The sequence below is a fragment of the Mus musculus genome, chromosome 8, assembly GCF_000001635.26.
Source record: "Mus musculus strain C57BL/6J chromosome 8, GRCm38.p6 C57BL/6J".
Taxonomy (NCBI): domain Eukaryota; kingdom Metazoa; phylum Chordata; class Mammalia; order Rodentia; family Muridae; genus Mus; species Mus musculus.
This window is the reverse complement of record NC_000074.6, coordinates 87,101,262-87,118,189: the sequence shown is the minus strand read 5'-3', so window position 1 is coordinate 87,118,189 and position 16,928 is coordinate 87,101,262. Positions and strand designations below refer to the sequence as shown.

At 46.9% G+C, this 16,928-nt stretch overlaps 1 long non-coding RNA gene across 1 annotated transcript in view; it reads right to left on the bottom strand.

Moving 5' to 3' along the window:
• Gm27246 (predicted gene 27246) overlaps window positions 1-16,470 on the bottom strand; it is a 96,690-nt gene extending 80,220 nt beyond the window's left edge. Inside the window, exons 1-4 of the long non-coding RNA NR_168261.1 lie at window positions 16,210-16,470; window positions 15,686-15,786; window positions 6,717-6,790; window positions 3,494-3,652 (exon numbers count right to left, since the gene is read on the bottom strand). This is a non-coding gene — a long non-coding RNA (predicted gene 27246). The remainder of the gene's footprint in view (window positions 1-3,493; window positions 3,653-6,716; window positions 6,791-15,685; window positions 15,787-16,209) is intronic.
• Window positions 16,471-16,928: the final 458 nt, after the last annotated feature.

Here is a 16,928-nt window from a genome sequence, read left to right as displayed (position 1 = left end):
TTAACTGTGCTAACGTAGAACATAAAGAGAGAAAGGGGGCTATCAAACCAACCCACCTCTCCAAAGCTGTCACCTCAGGATCCCTGGGTCTTAGAAGACTGTCAATCTTGTTCTGTAGCTTGGGAGTTATGTCAGGTAAAGATTCATATACCGGGAGAGAGCCTTTCACAAGGATGTACTATCCTGAATGTCTCAAGCCAATAAAATCTAGTCTGTCATTCCCCGACCTAGGGGTGGTCCTGTGGTGATGGGAAAATGACAGGAGGAAGTGCAGCTCCTACACAGTGAGTTTCCACCTAAGCATCCCTGGGTAAGGAACCCACTGGGGTATCTGGGTTCGGCATCTTCAGCATCCTCCAGGGTACCAAGGATGTATAATGACCTGTCCTCAGCATTATTTAGTCATCAAGCAAATATACACATACAGTCTAGGCTTCAGCCTAGAGGGAAAGCCAGGAGACCTTAAGTCAGTCGGGAGTAGCTCTGGTTCATAAATGGGGAGTCTCTATTGGTTCCCCAACTAAATGCATCGGAATCAAGGAGAGAGCCCCAGGTTCTACTAGGGTAAAATCCATCTGGGGGACACAGGCTGGCAGGGGAGGAGACTCAGCCCTGTCTCGTCACTATCACATTGCCAGGAAGAAAGCCAGACCCAGGGAAGCAGGCAGAGAGCTACCAGAGGGCTGTCTCCTGCCATAGATCTGCCCTGAAGATCAGTTGACAGATCTCACACAGAAAGCATGTCACTAGTCTTGACACGCAGACTTGGCCTTTACAAGAAGCACCTGCACTCAAGAGCTCCCCTTAGGTCAGTTACATACTATGGGTGTCGGTCTCGGTAGACGACCCGTCCTCAGTCACCCAGGCAGAAGCACAGCTGGCCTCCTTTTATCCCAAACCACAGCCAAATCAACAAAGGATTCTGGGAGAAAAGACACAGATACTGAGAGCAATAGCAACAGTAGCTGGCACTTCTTGATGGATTTTTAGGGCTACGATGGAGCTAGTGTTCCATGGGAATCAGCTCATTTTATCTCACCATGATCCACGGAGAACTGACCCATTTTACAGATGGAGAAACTAAGGCTCAGAGGAGTTCAACAACTTCCCTTATGATCCCACCACAGGTATCAGGAAGAATGAGCATTTGTTCCAATTTGTGTTACAATGTAGGCTTACGGGTCACGTGGCGGGGCCACACTCTCTTCAAGTTTGAGTGAGTGAACCGAAAATCCAATAGAAAATTTCAAAGAACTAATTATCTTCTATAATAACTTCCAAATAACTAAAGCCAGTAGCGCTCTGGATTGATTCAAGAGGTGGCTGAGTGCTCCCTGTGGCAGAAGGAAATCGCCATGGCCTTGAGAAATATTCTCTGTGCCCTGGTCACTGGGGTGAAGCCATGGCTGAGGGCTCTCCTGGGAGAGAGTCTACGGCAGACATGAGATGAGGGAGGAAGAGCCTTCTCTGGCCAGGTGACCTGTCAGCACCGGTGACTCCCGTCCCCAAATGGCAGGCTCGGAGAGCAGGGTCAGACAGTGCTCCATTCTGCCAGCTTCAGAGATGGGCAGGGGCACGGGCCTACTTCCCAAGGCACATAGCCCATAAATCAGCCAAAGCCGGCTGCACAATTGCACAGCGCCTCTTTCAAGCAGCTCTGAGGAAAAATGGCTCCATCTGCTTGCTGCTGGGTCATAAATAAAACAGAATTGGAGCAAAATGGATGGAAAGCAATTTTTGGAAGATGAATTTCCAAGACTTGGCTTCCAGTCCTGCTCCTCCTCTGCTGCTGCTGCTGGAAATGGCCGGCTGCCGTCCTGCCGAGCCAGGGCTGGAGCAGACTAGATGGACGGGGAACAAGGATGAGAGCTGGCCATCACAGGCTTCTTACAAAGGCTTCCTTGATGAGTCCTCCTCCTCTCCCTCCTCTTCCTTTTTCTCCTTCTCCTCTTCCTCCCCTCCTCTTTGTTGCTCTCCATTGTCCTCGTCGTCGTCATCATCATCACCACCACCACCGTCACCATCATCATGATGATAAACTGGTTAATTGGCTCCTTATGCCTTCTCATGCAGACACTGAGCTGGAAGCTGTACATCTGCCCACTTTAAGTCTTGATCTATCCTGACTGCATATGTTCAGGGCTGCAGAGCTCTTCCCCAGAACAGTGTCCGTGACTTGTGCTGTGCTTCGCTATCACATTTTAGAACGTCCCTCATTGGCACATACAATTGTACATATGCATATGTGGTGTGACACTTGTGTGCAAGGTAGAATGATCTTCTCGGGGTCGCAGGAAGAGCATCTCTCTCTAAGATTTATCATTTGCATTGGGAACATTCAGGATTCTCAAGCAGTCCACTCTCTCTCTCTCTCTTTCTTTTCTTTAAAGTTTACTCAATACAACATAATCTCCAACTTCCCTGAGGTGGCTGACCATGTCCACAACCAAAGCTGCCTCTGAACTGGAACTCAGCTGCTGAGCCAGTCCCCAGCCTCAGCGTTCTTGTCAGCTCGAGGAGCACTCCTTCTGTCGCTGTCTCTGTCTGCCTCTGCTCTTGTGAATCTAGCAGGCCACTCACCCTCTGGACCCCTGGGCCGATGCTTGCCAGTGCAGGGTGTCGGGCACAATCTCTGGAGGTGGGTGCAGGTAATCTAGGAGATATTGGATGCCCTCATTCATAAGATACAAGTAAAAATGTCTCCAAGCAAACTTCAAGCAGTCCTCTTAGCGACCCATTGTCTTCTTCCTAATCTAGAGCAGGCACTTCTTAGAACAGGGAACTCGCCAGCTTTTCTACCCCACTATCTCTGAGCTAAGGACAATTCCTAACCAGTAGGAAGAATTCAATAAATGTTTTTGGATCACTGAATGTATTATGTATGTATGTATGCATTAATTGATTAATTAATTACTTGTGGGATTCCCACAATCTGTGCAGCATAGTCAGCCTGTGTTTATCTCTGCATAGCCAGTTCTTACCTCTGACTGACCACAGTACATTTTGTAGACCTTCCTTTAGTCATAATTCCTCCCGCACTATAACTTCCAGCCTCTGACCTTGGTGCACTATGCCCACTTTCCCTGGTATTCCTCTGCAGATCTTCCTAGGCAGCCTTTGCCCTTCCCCCTGACTTTGTTCCTGGTAATGAGAGCCATGGCCTTTGCCATTCTTTCAGCTCGTTATCAGTGCTAATGGAGTGCCTCTCACACTGCCATTACATACACTCATTTATGACCGTGCAGTGGTGAACATCTGCCCTGGGGTGGATTTATTCAGCCAGTGCCATAATCTAACCGACGACAAGGCATGGGCAGCAGGAAGTCTGAGGACTTGTGCTTTGCTGCTCTTGTAGGCACTATGCTATGTCGTCTAGGACCCTCTTTGGATCTTAGTGAAGTTGACATGTCCTTGGGGGTGCCCATTGTGCGCTCTACTGCCCTGGTAACTGACTTCAGTGGCCTTTTAGGCCATAACATCTGTGTTCACTCACCTCTTAGTGACTTTGCATCCAGCTCTTCTGGTCACATACTGTTCTAGAGGGCATGATCAAGACAGGAGACGCCGGTCCTCGTGGAGCTTCATCCCAGCCAAGGTGCAGATGAAAATGAGTGTGAACACAAAGGAGAAAGAATTTCAGAGCCACACAATGCTACGGTGGCAAGGGAGATGGGGAGACAAAGGAAGTGACCACCTCAGATCTCCACAGGTTATTCTCCCAGCTTTGCTCTCCTGGCTGCCTGCAGAGCCCACATGCACTGCTTCAGATGAAACTTTGCAGGGACCCTGTCTACTCAGGCCATGCTTTGTATCATCCCCACAGATGAGACCCAGTGTGACTAGAACAGTGTGAACTAGCACAAGGAACAGACAAGAAAGGCCTCCTGTTCCAGCCAGTGCTCACCATCAGGTCTCATGTCTTCTCTCAGAGACACAAAAATCCAAATAGCTGATTCTCCTAGAACAAGGGAAGCCTAGGATCTGCCCACAGCAGAGTTAGGGGGCTCCTGGGGACCTGAGTCTTCTGATCTCTCATGAGTGATTTAAAATTACTGAGTTCTATCTATAGTGTCAATGTCCCGTATCAGAACTGAATCTTCCGTGAAGGACGTATAAGCATTTCAAATAAATGCACACAGTCAGATTGAAAATTCACCGAGCAAGGTCACGTCAATCCATTGCAAAGGAGTACGGCCAAGACAAGGGCCAAAGGCTTCTCTGGAAATGGAGATCCAGTCACCTGCCTCTCCCACTCCTCAGCAGAAAGTCACCAATCCAGACTGAGGCTAGAGCCCTGAAGAGCCAGGTTCTTAGTTGGCTCTACCACACACTTGCCAAACACCTTGTAACTCTGACACATCTCCCTCCTCACTTGACCTTATATTTTCCCTGTGTACAAGAACAAAATGAGGTTTCTCTCAGAAGTGACTGTGAGACGATGAATATTGTCTCCACATAACGTCTCCAGCCTTCCCTCCACAGTAACCTGCCCTATATAGTGTGGCGTGTGCATTGTAATGACATTAATAACTGTTGTCAAATAACTGGACATGTGGGTGGATGGATGGATGGATAGATACATGGGTAGATGAAACGAAATCACTTGGTAATGTTTCAGAGTAGAAAACCAAAAGGAAGTGGTTAAGAGAGACCAGGAGATGCTGAAGATGTGGCTGACTGAGAAAATTAGCCAGAGTAGGTCATCACTCCTCTTTGTATCATTTCCCCCAAGTTGAAGAGACACAAGGCTGACTTGAGTGAAGCCTCTGACCACAAACTAAAGGATTATAAACACTGAAAGGTATGGCTCTTTGCAAGATGAGGAGGGTGTTCCCAAGACGGCTGGATATTGATGTCTAGAGAGGTGAGAGACCTTTACTTTACAGCCACTACTAGTGTTCACACCAGATGGGGTTAATGAGCAAATGTGTGTGTGTAGGGGGGAGGGGGGTGAAGTAGGAAGCCTGCCAGAAGAGACCATTGAAATAATTCAGGGATAGGATTGTGATGCAGCTCAGCTGACAGGGTGATGGCCCAGCAAGCACAAGGCCTACGGTTTGATTCCGAGCGCTTGCCTCATGAACAGACCTGGCAGTGCATGTCTGTAATCCCAGCACTCAGGAGACAGAGGCAAACAAACAAATAAACAAAACAAAAAGCATCAGAAGTTTCTGGTCATCCTCAGCTACCTATTGAATTCAAGGCCTCCCTAAGCTATATAAGAACCTGCCTGACAAAAAAAGAAAAAGGATCTAGGAAGAAAGTAGTGATGTGTGGTGATTGGTGGTAGCAGAGATGGGGAGAGACTAGACTTCTGGGCTAGTGGAGACCATGCCACCCAAAGAATGGAACATCGGTGGTGAAGCACAGAAGTAAAGAAATCCAGTGATTGAAACCTGCATAAGAAAACATACTGAACTGAACTAAATGAGACAGAGAAGGCTTAGGAGAACAGACTTGTGAGAAACGGGGTTCAGCTAAAGATGAAATGAGTTTAGGATACGAGTTTAGGAGTCTGTTCAGCATCTCTGCTAATCACACTGTGTGGACAAATGCATGCTGTGGCTTCCTGCGTTGTAGGAGCATCCATGGGCTTGATGTGACCAGCAAAGCATGAACAGACGTCAGTCGCCTGAGTCAGTTTACAGTTTGTTGCTTTCATTTTCTGTCACACTGTGACCGGTAGAGTTCTAGACAGGAAACTGGTCTATCAGGCAGGAGTGAGGAAGCTGGTCCATCAGGCAGGAGTGAGGATAGCATGAACAGAATGCAGGGGACAGACAGCACACAGAGAAAGAGACCTTTTGGTGATGGGCCATCACGATTTGAGATTTGATACAACCTTTTGTTGGAATATCAATAGGCAGGTGTGTGTGTGTGTGTGTGTGTGTGTGTAGCTATGGGAGAGAACTCCAGGCAGGAGGTAGAAACTGTGGAGTCCTTGACAAAAAGAGAAGCTAAAGGAAACCAGCAAGAAACGGTAGGGAAGACCTGTGGTCAGAGGAAGGGGCAGTGGAGGGGTGGGCAGCACGTGTTCCGGAAGCCTAGGGGGAAAGATGCATCAAGAAATGATTAGCTGTGGCCATCACTGCAAACAACTCAACCAAGACAAGGACTCAGAACCAAGCCCTAGACTTGGCCGCAGGTAAGTCACTGATAGTTCTGCCAGTGGTGGTGGTCATGGATGTGTGTGTGTCTGTCTGTGTGTCTGTGTCTATATGGGTGTCTGTGTGTTTGTGCGTGCTCATGCAGGTATGCTCATGAGAATGTCAGATTAGATTTAGTTCAACAAGAAGGAAGGAAATGGAGACAGTAGATATGCACTGGAAGGACAAGTACTGAAGAAGCGAGCAGAGAAATGTGACATTAATTGATGGAGCAACTGGTATCAAGATAATTTACATGGGGAAGATATTAGCATTGCTTGTGTTCTGTAGGGAAAGATCCAGCAGAAAGGACAATGTTGAAGCATAGGAGACAGTGAGTAGGATGGCTGCAGATATGTCCTTGAAGAAACAGAGATGAGATAAGTACACAAGGGAAGAACTGGCCTGACATGGGACCAGTCTGCTCTCTGTAGTAACCCACAGAAAGTCATCTTATGCAGACCCTGATTCCATCCCATTCTAAACTCGGCCCTGGTGGTTCTTGGTTCCACCTCATTATCAGCCTCATCCAGTGACTGGTACCACAGTGATCTGGTAGTATACTCTTACCCCTCTGAATCTTTCTCTTCTTCTGTCTCCAACTTGATTCAAAGCTCCTCTCCCTCTCCAGTCAGGTTGAAGCTCTGTGGGGAGAAGGAAGGACAAGTGCCAGTCGGAGACACTTCAGGACTCTAGCTCTTCTAGTTTAGACACAGAGTCCTCTCCACATCTGCTAACATAGGGGTAGTACTAAGGGGCTTAGGTCAAGCTTAACTAGTTCTTTTTGCAACTGTAGAGACCGTATATATGTTCACAGAGCCAAGTTCAACTTCAACTTGGCCTCTGGATAACAGAAGACCTTCCTCAAAAAAAATTGCAGCGAATTCTACCCCAGGGAGTCATGATTCGTTTTTGGTTGTGCATTGTTCAGAGTATGGAAGTTTCATTGGTAACCTAAGACACAAGAGAAGTGGTGGGGTAGGTTTTCATCACTTGGACAGAGAAGCCAAACAAGGTGGTGAGGTCTAGGTTGTAGCTCATAAAAATTTTATTTTAAGGGGCTGGAGAGATGACCGGGTCGTTGCAAGTACATGCTGTCCTTGCAGAGGACCCTGGTTCAAATTCCAGCACCCATCTCAGAAATCTCCCAGCCACCTATTACCCCAGCTCCAGGGGATCTGATGCTTCTGCCCGCCTCCCCCCCTCTAGTACCAGCACACATGTGCACATAGCCCTACATAGACCTATCCATAGAAACATTATTGGCTCTGAATAAACTTCAGAACAGGCATCATCAAAGTGTTCTGTAGGGTAACACACCAAAGGCCGCCGAGGGAAATGCTGTGAAGCCTTGTGTCTGAGGGTCCTTGTGTGGCCGATGAAAATGGTGACCTTACAGGAGAACTCAGTGAACAAGGCAGGACTGGCATAGCTGAAGGCAGCTTCAGTGGTTAATTACAGATGTCTTACTTTTCAAAGGTCATGATCACCTTGATCCTAAACTCCCAGCTGACTTGTCCTGGGAGAAGTCACATGTTCTAGCAAAGCACCATTGCTAAGCGAGGTTTCTCACAAGAAGCCTCTGAGTGTAGGCTGCATCGCAGCACTAGAGTCCGGCCTTGGGCAGAGCCTGAGCAGTGATTGCAGGCACTGGAGCTGAGCTCCTGGGTTTGGTGGAATGAGCACAAATATCAAAGGGAAGGGCCGCATGTGCTCGAGCATTCAGAAAGAGTTGATACCTAGTTTTAGTGTTGTGATTTCTAGACCTCAGCATTCTCCAAACTCAATATAGTTACAACCCTCTAATGCTACTTCCAGGAGAGCTGGGATTCTATAGAGAATCGTCAAGCAAAACCCACACATCTGCTGGCTAATAAAAAGAACCTGCTATGTGAACTGATGAATTAACTCCAAAATCCTGAAGGCTTTTCTGTGTTTATTTGAAAAAAAATAGACCAGCAAAATCCATGATCCCGGAGAAGACATAGGACTCCAATATATTACCCCATCTCTACAGTTATTGAAGAAGGAAGTAAATTAATGAACTGCATAAGAAAGTCACTGGATGAACACAGCCATCAAAAAATAAAATAAAGTAAAATAAGAACCCACAGATAAGAAACAGGGGCTTTCTTTTTATTTTTGGTTTTTCAAGACAGGGCTTCTCTGTGTAGCCCTGGCTGTCCTGGAACTCACTTTGTAAACCAGGCTGGCCTCGAACTCAGAAATCTGCCTGCCTCTGCCTCCTGAGTGCTGGGATTAAAGGCGTGTGCCACCACTCCTGGCTCGAAACAGGGGCTTTCTTTCTGCCTTTCCAATGCAATACCTTACAACGAGCTGCCGCCAAAGCACGATGCTACTTCCAGAATGCAACTCTAGTAAAACCAGAATTGATGGAATACTATTTAGTTACAATCATGAAGGAAATCATGCTCTTTTTGACAACACACAAAGAACCAGGCACAGAAAGACACCTGCCCTATGATCTTTTAAACGCGTAGAAACCCAAGAGAGCGGTGGTTGCCAGAGATGGAGAAAGGGGCATTAGAGAGACGTTGGTCAAAAGATGTAGAGTTTCAGCTAATATGAGTAAGCTCCAGAGAGCTAGTGTACAGCAGGATATCTGTATTTATGTATCATATTCTGAAACTTGGTAAGTGTTCTTATGCAAGCGTTCTTATGCAAGCAGTAAGTACCTGAGGAAATGCATATGTTAATGATCTTTGTTGAGCCACTCCACTCTAAATACATATTTCAAAACACCGTACATAAGTGTGTTCAATCCTTACATATTATTTCAAAACAACATTGACATTGTGTTAATTTAAAACTTCTTCACACCTTTCAGTACTAGTTGTAAGTTCTGATGCCCATGCATCAGGCAAGAATAAAAACATTTTATGATTATTTTATAATAAAACATAGCTGAGGACTAGCTATTATGCTTCTGAAACCTCAAAGCCAACCCCAAGTGAGACAACAAGACCAAACCAAACCAAGAAGACCACAGGTTCTAATCCTCTCAAATAATACCACTCCCTATGAGCCCATGGGGGCCATTTTCATTCTGACTACCACAGACAGCATTCTCTGATATTTCTCTCCTTAATGTTTTGCCACTGAGAACCTTTCTAAAAATTGTATCATAGGAAGCCTCCCCTGGTACAACTGATCCTGCTTTGAGAGGCAGAGGCAGGGGAATCTGAGTTAGAGGACAGCCTGAACCAAATATATCAACTTCCAGGAAGGTCATGGCTACATAATTAGACACTGTCTCAAAACAACGGAAATTGTATCGGAGGGTTCCCTAGGTGAAACCTGAATTGAAAGGTAGGGCGTTCTTGCTCTCATTGGCCTTGGGCCTGCCCTATACGGATGGCAGTATATCTCTAATAGTCCTACTTAATGGGAAACCTGAACCCCTGAATGTGAACATATACTTGATGATAATGAAGACCACTGCTGAAACAGCAGAGGTCAATATTTGTGGTTAGGTTGGGGGAACATTTTCTTTCCTCCAACAGGAGTTTTTCATTGTGTGCAGGAGACTGATCAGGAGCCTTGTTTTCTTGTGTCCTGTTGGCTTATGTTCATTTTCATATTTTATAAAGGAGCAAATAGTGTAAACCCCCATAGCACCCTGCCTTGCTCCTGTTGGAGGAATCCCTGGGACAATTTGGGTTAGCCCTTCTACGGTTCAAGCCAACATTTACCAGCATGCTGGGCTCTTTCACCTTCAAATTTCATGCTATGATGGATGCTTTCTAAGAACAACCCCATAGCCAAAGATCTTGAAGGTCTTGCCCCCTCTTCTGCTCTACTCCCCCGTAGTCTCTATGATGATATTTCTCTTATTGTTTCTTCCTTTCTTCCTCCTCCTCCCCTTCATCTTCCTCCTCCTCCTCCTTCTGTGTGCGTGCATGTGTGCATGTGTGTATGCATTTGGGTAACGATCAGGCTCGGTTGTCTTTATTCAGGAATACAACCCAATTGTATACTGAGACAGGATCTCTCACTGGACAGCCAGTCCCGGAGATCTTCCAGTTTCTTCCTCTTCAGTACTGGCATGACATGTGTACAACACCAGTCCAGCTTTTTCACACGGGTTCTGGGTACCAAACCCAGGCCATCATGCCTTCATGGCAATCACTTTACTGACTGAGCCAGCTCCCCAGCCCTACTAGACTGTATTTGTTTTATGTATTGTACAGTGACTGACTTCCACCACCAACTGTGTTTGAAACCCAGGAGAGCAGGAATGTTGGTGATGTTTGGCTCACTGTGAAGTCTGTACCATAAGTGCCTTCTACCTAGCTGATGCTCGGGAAATATTTGTTAAATATAAATGAAGGCAGGAAATGTAAGTCGAGGGGCTGGAGAGATCCCTCAGAGTTAAGAGCTGTTTTTGTTTGTTTGTTTGTTTGTTTGTTTGTCTTTTGCAGAAGAGCCAAGTTCAGTTCCTAGTACCATCATCAACTGGCTTACAGCTTCCTGCAATTTCAGCTCCAGGGGGTCGTATTTGGTCTCTGTGGGCACCCACACTCAAGTGTACATCCCCACATGCCCACCCCGCACACATACAATCAATTGAAAAACAAGTCAAGTCTTTCAAAAGTATAGATTGTGGTTACAGTTCATTGTGGCAGGGAAGTCACTACAGCAGGGAATTAGGACAAATGGTCACATGGTGTCCACGGTCAGTAAGCAGGAAGAGATGAAGGCCTGTGCTCAGCTCATTTCCCCCTTCTCTATAATCCAGGATCTCTGTAATTCAAGGACTGGTTCCCACCTCAGTTCAATCAAGACAATCCCCCACTGGCATGCCCAGGGGCCCACCTCCCAGGTGATAAATGATCATTGACATCGCTGTTTAAAGGATGCTCTTCAGGCAGCAGCTGCAGTCACAGCAGAACCCGTTGTCCCTTCCGTGCTATTAGCCAAGACTTCTCACGAACTGGCTCCCCAAACAACATCCTTCTCTCCCTCAGCAATGCCCAAAGTCAGGGACTTCATTCAACAAAGGCTAAATTCTCCCTCTGTCTCCAATCGAAGAAGTCAGTCTGGCAGCTGACACAAAGTATGTCTCAGAAACAGTACCCATCATACAAGCTGATTATCCGGAAATAACCAGGGCATCTTGAGCATTCTTCCCACCTGTGGACAGCAAAGGGCCCTTGTCAATCCTTCACTTTTGTTTTTATTTGTTTGTTTAGTGTATGTGTGCAAGAGAGAGAGAGACAGAGACAGAGACAGAGAGGCAGAGAGACAGAGAGAGACAGAGAGACACAGAGAGACACAGAGAGACACACACAGAGAGAATGTGTACATATATAAGCCACAGTCTGTGTGACATCTGTGTAGAGATTAGACAACTTGTGGGAGAAGGTTCTTTCCTTCAATCATGGGAGAGTCCAGGGAACTGAACTGAGTCATCAATGTGGCTTTACCAATGTGGTCATCTCACCAACCCTCACCAATCTCTCTAAGGAGTAAAACAAGCAGGGGTCATTTTCATATTGTAAGCCACTGACCAACACTCCAGGTCTCAATCACACACAGCCTCCCTGCCCAGAGAGCACTTCTGGGATTTGTGGGGACCTGTCATGCATGTATCTATCTGTCCTCACCCTTCCCCTGGGGACCTGCCATGCACTTATCTCTCCTCGCCTCTCTACCCCTTCCCTTGCTTCCAGCTTGTCCCTCCCAAGCAATTCCCTCCTGGCAGTACTCACCATGGAAATCATCCACCAGAACTCTGACCCCATGGAATTAAAAACCTGGCCTGCTGCATTAGCAAGGGTGAGTAGTCAGGACCCTCCATACCACCTCAGACACCTGCAGTCCCACACCTCCAGCCCCAAGGAAGGTTTAATTATGGTGTGAGGAGAAGATGTGGCCTCATTTCTCACAGGTCACTGATACTCCAGCCTTGTCCACCAAGAGAGCTCTGCAGCTCTGTGGGACCCAGCTGGGAAAACCTCAAGCTTTCTCCCACTCCCTGACTCCTGGGGACACACGCCAGCCTTGAATTCAGAGACTGAATCCTAGAGGCACTGGGATGTGTTATATTTGGCTATTTAAGAATCAGAGATGTTAGAGAAAATAGCATCTCCAATGACTTGAGTTTGGGCAGCAGTGAGAGCTTGGCACTGGTCACCTGGAATGCAATAGCAAAGGGGAAATTGTGTTCAAGGTGCTGTGAGTACCTGTGATTTCTAGTGGGCAGAAGAGGAGAGGGACCAGAGGTGGAGATGAGGGAGGAGGCAGCTAGACCAGGCACCCAACACTATCCCTAGGAATATTTTACTAATTGTCCAGTAGTAAAGCATTGCTTTCATCAAACAGTTTTATGAGTTTTGGCATGTCTAGAGATCCGTGCAACCACGACAGTCACGATGCAGACCAATCTCATAGCCTAGAGTCACATTCTCCATCTCCTTCTGAGGGTCGCTACTCTGCTGGCACTGTGTTTGGTTTGTTTTTTGTTTTTTGATTTTAAACTTCCTGTAAATGTCACATAAATGGAACCATGTCTTATATAACCTTGTAAGACTGTGATTTCAGTCAGCATAATACATTAAAATTAACCGTGTGGCAGGCTGTATCAATAATTATTCATTTTTATTGCCGTGTTGTATCCAATTATATGGATGCTCACGCATTTCCCTGATGGGAGTCATTTGGCTTGCTGCAAGTGGGAGACAGTGATTCATACAGTTGCCGTAAACCTTTGTAGTCTGTGTCTGCGCATGAGCATTTGGCTTCTCTGAAGAACACACAGGAGTAAGAGTGCTGGGTGGTGTGTTAAACGAACAGTTAACTTTTCAGGAAACAGCCCAGCTACTTTTCAGAATTGCTAAGTCTTTTGATTCTCACCAACAGTGCCTGAGAACTCCAGCGGCTCCTGGTGCTCTGCAGTGCTCAGACAGATTTCTACATAAGCCTCTCACAATAGCTTGCACGACAGATTTAATCAAGGGAGTGACACAGTGAATCTGGAAGAAAATTAAAGGCAGAGGAACCAACCAGAAGTGTGACATCAATGCAGATGAGGACACTGGCGGCCTAAGCAGGGCAACAGCAGTGGGGACACATCGTCAGGGAGAGGTGGTCTAGAGCAGTGGCCCTTATCCTGTGGGTCATGGCTCCTTCGGGGGTTGACTGATTCTTTCACAGGGGGCACACACCAGTCAGGTTTCCTGCACACCAGATATTTACATGACGATTCCTACCAGTAGCGAAATTACAGTTATGAAGTAGCAACAAAATAATTGTATGGTTGGAGGTCACCACAGCATGAGGAACTGCATTAAAGGGTTGCAGCATTAGGAGGGTTGAGAACCACTGCCCTAGAGACTAAGGGGGCTTTGGGCTAAGGAAAGAAGTCTTGGCTCGTGAGATAGCTCAGAGAATAAAGAAAGCACTTGCCTTGAAGTCAGATAGCCTCAGTGACATCCCTAGAGCCCACGAAAGACACTGTAACTGTGGTCCTAGTATGTCTCCAGAGGGGCATAGCAAACAGGAGGCACTCCAGAAACTTAAAAGTCAGTTACCCTGGTTCATGAAGCAACTAAAAGACACGCCTTAAATGAGGTACGAAGCCTAAGACTGACACCTGAAGGCTGCCCTCTGGCCTCCACACATGTGTTGTGGCAGTTGTGTGCCCACCCCACCCCCCCCCCCACACACACACACCACAGAGAGACACAGAGAGAGACAGACAGAGAGGCAGACACACAGAGAGAAGGAGGGAGGGAGGGAGATCGAGAGGGAGGAAGGGGAGAGAGACAGATACACAGGTACCGAGAGAGAAAGAGACAGAGAGAGAGAGAGACAGAGAGAAGAAAGAAGAGAGAAGAGAAAGCCTGAGAGAAGAAGTGGAAGAGTGTCAGAGACAGAACACGGACATACACCACAGAGATACTAAATTTAAGAAGTCAGAAATGACTTTCAAGTTTCTGCTTCTTCAAGACCCAGAGAATCACACGGAACAAAAGCCAGGAGAGGGTATGGCTGCCTGGCATCTGGAGCAAGCTCCCTCCTCTGCGCTGACTGTGGATCCCAAGCAATGATTGCTGCAAGCAGCTTGGCTCTATGTCCTAAGAAATATTTACACCCTGCCATGTGAAGAGAACCAGGCCGATAGCCAGCCTGAACCCACAGAGTTATAAATCCACCAGGAGCATTCTGGGAATGACCTCTGCTAGGGTTCCAGTTATTCCCAGAACTCTGGCACAGGTTGTTCGTTCTGAAGCCTCAACTGAACTACCATGTGGCTGAGAGGCACTGTCAGAGCTAAGGCTCTGCACATGTCTTAGGCCTGGGGGACTGAGTGACAAAAGCCTGCTGCCAGGAAAGGGATCCCTGCAGAGAGTTTCCAGGTTTCCCTTCAGAAATGGTCCCATTGCATCCTCAGGCCCAGGACCACCTGATGGAGCTGTGGAGGACTGGTCATCATGGAGGATGGAGTCTGCCCAGCTCTCCAATGAGCTCCTTCCTGCACAGCCCAGATGAGTTACTGCAGAGTCCCCTCCTTTCCGCTGGAGAAGTTAAGGCTCAGTTGGAGATGACTGCTTAGCTATTCAGGCTTCATTCAGTTCAGCAGTCAGGCCTTCCATGCTGTCTCAAGCCTTCAGCCTGCTTCAGGGTCACCTAGTCTCTCAGAGTGCAAGATGCCCACACAACTGACTCTCCTTCCTTCCCTCATGTTGCAGCAGCCATGTTTGTGGTGCCACACACACTGCTCAGCTTAGAGCTGATTGGGTATAAATTAAGCCCCCTCAGAATGAACTAATCAGAATCGCTTGGAACTGAGGCTTGTGGTGAGAAAGCACAGATTCTCTCTGGGAGACCTGCACCCAGACAGCTGTGTCCATATCTTCCATACAGAATTAAAAATAATCCTCAAAGAGAAAGAAATTTCATACTAAAGTATAGAACAGGTTAGAGAGATGGTAAGCTGGTTAATGGAAGCAGAAGTTATGGAAGGTGGTATCTGTCTCTGTCTCTATCTCTGTCTCTGTCTCTGTCTCTGTGTGTATTTGTGTGTCTCTGTCTCTCTGTCTCTTGTCTCTGTGTGTATCTGTCTCTGTCTATGTCTGCCTCTGTGTGTATCTGTCTCTGTCTCTCTGTCTCTGTCTCCATCTCTGTCTCTATCTCTATCTCTCTATCTCTATCTCTCTGGGGATGTGGGGGTGTGTTTGTCTGACATACTCTCACTCTAAAGTGAGTGTGTCACCAGCCTTTGGACCTGGTACACCCCAGACCATGGACCCTGGCTTGCTCTAACTGTACAGATTGTCATCTTGTTCACTGACACGTGAAGGAACAGAAAGGGAAGTCACTAAATAGATGTATTAGTTCTAGAGAAACAGCAGTAGACTGGAGTTCAAGGCCCTACTCTTCCCTTTGCATTGTGACTTTGGATCAGCTGGTGTACTTCCATGACAGCCACAAAGCCTTTAGAAAGAGAGAATAATCATGTCTTACACAAGAGTCATCCTGCAAAGTTCTTGTAATAGAAAAATGTAAGGACTAACCATACAGATGTGGAGCCTTGTTTCACAGGCATTCACTCGGACCAAGAGCCAGGCTGGGGCTGAGATGGAGCCCAGAGTGTTGCCATCTTTACCAGATGTTCCTGCAAAGACAGAGCCTAGAGCTTCCCTGTGCTGTTAGGGGGTCAGAAGGCCCTGCCAGCAAAGGTTAATTGCTTAAAACTTCTTAACCACTAGAAGGGGGATTTCTACTTGGCAATTAAGTTTGCAAATATTGTACAACCTTATAGAGCGTGTTTCTCCAAATAGATGTGTTCTTTTTCATATAATAATCAATTCATGGGTGTTTCGCTTGCCTAATTAGCTCTGCATATAAATTAATCTCTGCATATTGAAATTGCAAACCTTGCCTTGTAATTGTTGCCTTGTTTCCTAAATAAATCAAATTACTGTGGCCCCAGCAAAGGTTCTGGGTTCTGAGTTCCCAAAAGCCAGCAGGTCCCTTAGCTATGGAGGGTCGGAGCTAAGTGAGGGTTTGGCCCGTAATCCAGGCTGATTATATTTACCCACACAGAGGACTCATGCCAGTTCCTATTTCTGCTCTTAGGCAAAGCTGCAATGATTACATTCTCTGAGCAATTCAGGTCTCATGCCTTGGTCTCAGTGTTACTGAAGAATAAAATTCCGTTTTCTCTTTCCCAAGCAGCAGGGAGGGCTGAGGAAAAATCATTCCTGCTTTACAAAGGCTGTGGGGAGGAAATGGGAAGGGCAAATTCAGGTCCAACTCAGACTCTGCAACCCCAGTCTTCTTGCAAGAAAGTATCTCTGGCTAAGCATAGCCACAGTGCCCTCTCTTTATTGCCAAACTGGCTCCACGACTGGGCCCTCCATTGTGACAGGGTTAGTTCTGTATCCATGGGCACCCACACACATTTGTAATCAAACAGACCTGGGCTCAAACTGTGGCTCTACCTCTTTAATGAGGTTGGTGGTTTGAATGAGAAAGACCCCATAGGCGAGCATGCTTAAATACTTGGTCTCCAGTTGAAGGAACTGCTTGGGAAAGATTAGGACATGTGACTTAGTTTGAAGGAGGTATGCCACTGATGGTGAGCTTTGGGGCTTCAAAAGACTCCTGCAATTTCCAGGCTGTTCTATGTTCTGCCTGCAGTTTGAGCTGTGAGCTCTCAGCTCTTCTTGCAGTCATGCCTTTGCTCCACCATCATGGACTCTAACCCTCGGAAACCATGAGCCCAAGTAAACCCCTCCTTCTGTAAGCTACCTT